The following is a 5,037-nucleotide window of genomic DNA, read 5'->3' as shown; positions in this document are numbered from 1 at the left end:
AATATTGAAACATACTATTGAAACATAATATTGAAACATAATATAGGAACATACTATTGAAACATACTACTGAAACATAATATTGAAACATCTCATTCATTTGCAATTTTCGACAGCATTTTGCCTCATTTTCATGCACTCTCATCAACAGGTATAATTTCTTAAGCAAAATGCATGCAGCACATGATCAACAAGCAACAGCACATGCATGCACTCAACATGGGATCCACCTCCGGCGATCGACGAGCAAGCAGAGCAACACCACAACAGCACAAACTCCTCCGACGATCGACGAGCAAGCAAGCAAACACCACAGCAGCACAAACACCTCCGGTGATCGACGAGCACACGACTGGGGATCCACCTAGCTCCGCTAGGGTTTGGGTGGATGGAGCGAGGGTGAGGGCGTCGAGGCGCGGATGCCGGCGTGGAGGTGACGGAGGCGCGCAGGCCGGCATGGAGGTGACGGGGTGGCGGCGGAGATGGCGCGGCAGGGCTGGCCGACGCGTGCTCGGTGGCGGGGCCGGTGGCGTCGGGGCATGAGCCGAGCGCGGGCCGGTGTGGAGGGTGACGGCACGCGCGGGAGAGGCGGCGCTGCGCGGGGTCGCCAAGGCGTCGGGGTGGCGGCGGAGATGGCGGGGCTGGGTCGGCCGACGCGGGCTCGGTGGCGAGGAGGCAGTGGTGGAGGAGCGTGGGGAGCCGAGCATGGGCTGATGGGGTGACAGGCGCGCGCGGAGAGAGGCGGCGCCGCGTGGGGTCACCGACGGCGTCGATCGGGGTGGCGGAGATGGCGGCCGGCGTGCTCGAGGGCGTGGAGTGAGAGAGAGGAGGAAGAAGGGGAAGGGCAGCGATTATATGTGCGGGGCACCTTTAGTCCCGGGTGCCACCACCGCCCGAGACTAAATGTCTTTTTAGTCCCGGTGCTAGCCACCAACCGGTACTAAAGGTTAGACCTTTAGTCCCGGTTGGTGGATAGCACCGAGACTAAAGGTATTTTTTGGCGGGCCACGAAAATGCAGCACACCTTTAGCCCTGGGTGGATCTACAACCCGGGACTAAAGGTGGCCTGCAGTTTCACTTCTCGCCTGTTTGGCCCATCTTTTTTTGTTGAGTCTTTTTTTTGTTTTCCTTTTATAAAAATGCCTGAGTCCTATTAAATTCACAGTAAATTGAATATTTGGGATAATTTTTTTTTGAAAAAATATGGCTTTCCTTTTTGCTTTATTGTACACATGAAAAATATGTAACCTAAATTATTTTGTTTTTTCCTTATAAATATTGAACATAATGTAACTAATAATCAATGTTTTGTTAATGCAAAAATGTAGTGTTTAATTAACTTCATTAAAACTATTGGTTTTCGACAGTAAATTTATTTTCACATCATTTTAACATAAATCTTTTGGTGATCCATCGGTCAAAGTCCAAATACACGACAAAGAAATCCACCATCAAATAGAAATTTAATTTGAACTTACAAAATATGAAAACACGACAGAAACATGTGAAGTCACAACTATTAATTACATAATATCTCTAGTACACACTATTAAACATCGCTATCAAGCAGCCACAGCAGTGAACATCTTCTTGACGTATGTCCCTTGGTTATGGTCCTGCCGTAACCATGGGGTGTCCTCATCATTTATCAGGATGCTTGGGTCACTGTCCACTTTGAAGGGTGGAATTTGGTCATCCCTTTCATAATCTTCTGACATGTCTGTCTTGTCCTCAATTCCCATGATGTTTCTTTTCCCTGAAAGAGCTATGTGGCACTTTGGCTCATTGATTGAGTTGCTGTCATTTTTCCCTTTCTTCGATTTAGTAGACATGTCCTTGACATAGAACACCTGATTCACATCCTTGGCAAGGACAAATGGATCATCTTTGTACCCAATATTGTTGAGGTCAACTGTAACTGTTGTCATTCCATACTAGTTGTCGACTGTTACCCCGCCACCAGTCCCCTTCACCCACTGGCACCGGAACAAAGGGACTTTGAAATTAGGGTCTGTGGCATAGTCTAGTTCCCATATCTCCTCTATGCAGCCATAATATGTATGCTTATTCCCATTAGGGTCTGTGGCATCCACACGGACACCACTGTTTTGGTTGGTGCTCCTTTTATCTTGGGCTACCGTGTAAAATGTATTCCCATTTATCTCGTACCCTTTGTATGTGAGGATATGCCACGATGGTTGCCTAGCCAACAAATACAGTTGGTCATCAATACTCTCATCACCCTGAAATTTTTTTCGCAACCAACCGCTGAAAGTTTGCATGTGCTGACGCATAATCCAAGCTTCAGTCTTCCCTGGATACTCGGATCGTAGGATGTCCTTGTGTTCCCCGATATACGGTTCCACCAAGGAGTTTTGCAGAACTTTGTAGTGTGCTCTATTGAAGTAATCGTCCTTCAAACCAATATATGTTTTCTTCCCTAGTGTTCCCTTTCCACTTACTCTTCCCTCATGTCGTGATTCAGGAACACCAATCGGGTCAAGGTCGGGAATAAAGTCAACACAGAACTCAATGACCTCCTTTGTTCCGTAGCCCTTGGCGATGCTTCCTTCTGACCGAGCACGGTTGTGAACATATTTCTTCAGGACTCCCATGAACCTCTCAAAGGGGAACATGTTGTGTAGGAACACAAGATCGAGAATACCAATCTCCTTGACCAGGTGAACTAGGAGGTGTGTCATGATATTAAAGAAGGATGGAGGGAACACCAACTCAAAGCTGACAAGACATTGAACCACATCATTCTATAGATCAGCTAGTTGTAATGGATTGATTGCCTTCTAAGAAATTGCATTGAGGAATGCACAAAGCTTCACGGTGGCTAGACGTACATTCGGAGGTAGAATTCCTCTTAAAGCAACTGGAAGCAATTACGTCATAATCATGTGGTAGCCATGCGACTTTAAGTTTTGGAATTTCTTCTCTGGCACATTTATTATACCCTTTATATTCAAGGAGAATCCAGATGACACCTTGATGCTGCTTAGGCATTCGAACATGCTTTCCTTCTCTTCTTTGCTAACAGTGTAGCTAGTAGGTCTTAAGTAATGGTGTCCATCATCTGTCTTCTCTGAATGTAGGTTTCCTCGTACTTTCAAACACTGCAGGTCCTGTCATGCTTCAAAAGTGTCCTTAGGCTTGCCATACACACCCATGAAGCCTAGCAGGTTCATACAAAGATTCTTCGTCAGGTGCATCATGTCGATCGCATTGCGGACCTCTAGAACTTGCCAATAGGGTAGCTCCCAAAATATGGACTTCTTCTTCCACATGGGTGCGTGTCCGGCGGCGTCTTTCGGAACAGGTTGGCTGCCAGATCCCTTTCTAAATACTACTTTCACATCCTTGACCATATCGAGTACATCCTCCCCAGTTTGGTTGCTAGGCTTCTTCCAGTGGTCTGCCTTACTTTTAAAATGCTTGCCTTTCTTTCTCAGTTGGTGATTCGTAGGAAGAAATCGACAATGGCCAAGGTACATGACTTTTCAACATTTTTTCAAATATATACTATCAGTGTCATCAAAACAGTGTGTGCATGCATTATACCCCTTGTTTGTCTGTCCTGAAAGATTACTTAGAGCAGGTCAATCATTGATTGTTACAAACAACAACGCCCGCAGGTCAAAGTGTTCCTGTTTGTGCTCATCCCACACACGTACACCTGATTTGCTCCACAAAAGTAGAAGTTCGTCAACTAGTGGCCTCAAGTAGACATCGATGTCATTGCCTGGTTGCCTCGGGCCTTAGATGAGCACCGGTATCATAATGAACTTCTGCTTCATGCATAACCAGGGAGGAAGGTTGTAGATACAAAGAGTAATAGGCCAAGTGCTATGACTACTGCTCTGCTCCCCAAAAGGATTCATACCATCTGTACTCAAAGCGAACCTTAAGTTTCTTGCATCATTTGCAAACTCTAGGAATTCTCTGTCGATTGCTCTCCACTAGGAGCCGTCAGTAGGGTGTCTCAACATATTGTCCACCTTATGGTCCTCTTTGTGCCATCGCAGTAACTTCACATGTTCTTTGTTTCTGAACAACCGTTTCAACCGCGGTATTATAGGAGCATACCACATAACCTTGGCAGGGATTTTCTTCCTAGGACGTTCACCCTCAACATCACTAGGGTCATCTCGCCTGATCTTATATTACGATGCATGACATACCGGGCATTCATCCAAGCACTCGTATTCCTTGCCACGGTAGAGGATACAGTCATTAGGACATGCATGTATCTTCTAGATTTCTAAGTCCCAAAGGGCAGACAACCTGTTTTGCTTCGTATGTAGTGCTAGGCAATTCAGTTATCCTTCGGAAGCATATTCCTTTGGATTTTCAATAACTCCCCAAATCCCTTGTCGGATACACCATTCTTTGCCTTCCATTGCAGCAATTCCAGTATGGTACCCAACTTTTTTCTGCCCTGCAGTCACAAGTTGGGATATAACTAATTTCTTGTGATCCTCCAGCATGCGATCAAACTTGAGGCTTCTCCTTTTCACTTTCACATTCTCTCTGTGCATCACGAATGGCCTAACCAAGATCATCATTGCGATTCTTCTTCTGCCGCTATCCTCTTCTACTTTAGCTTCCCCAGTTGTAGTATCATTTAAGCCACCTATACTCAGCAATAATGTCAGTCATCGTCCTCCCATTGTTCTTGCTCACCTTCTTCCATTATAACCCCGCTCTCTCCAGTGCTTGGTCCAACAAATATAGTTTGGCATGAAACCCGACCTAAACAAGTGTGCATGAATAATCCTTGAGCTAGCATATTCCCTCAAATTCTTACATTCGGCACATGGACAACGCATGAAACCATCCCGCTTGTTTGCCTCGGCCACACTAAGGAAATAATGCACTGACATCAATGAACTCTTGGGAGCGGCGATCGGCGTTGTACATCCAATGTCGTGTCATCTGCATATTACATGTCATACCATATCAAAACCTTGAACAACATGCATGATAGCTGAGATTAATCCTCTATGGAAGCCTCGCTGTAATGTATGCAAT

The 5,037-nt window shown here is 45.7% G+C and overlaps 1 pseudogene; it reads right to left on the bottom strand.

Annotated features, from left to right (window-relative positions):
- Positions 1 to 1,562: 1,562 nt before the first annotated feature.
- Positions 1,563 to 4,544, bottom strand: LOC136507009 (uncharacterized; annotated as a pseudogene).
- Between the last annotated feature and the right edge of the window lie 493 nt (positions 4,545 to 5,037).

Source organism: Miscanthus floridulus, chromosome 15, assembly GCF_019320115.1.
Source record: "Miscanthus floridulus cultivar M001 chromosome 15, ASM1932011v1, whole genome shotgun sequence".
Taxonomy (NCBI): domain Eukaryota; kingdom Viridiplantae; phylum Streptophyta; class Magnoliopsida; order Poales; family Poaceae; genus Miscanthus; species Miscanthus floridulus.
Note: the sequence above shows the minus strand (reverse complement) of the source record. Positions and strands in the feature narration are given on the sequence as shown.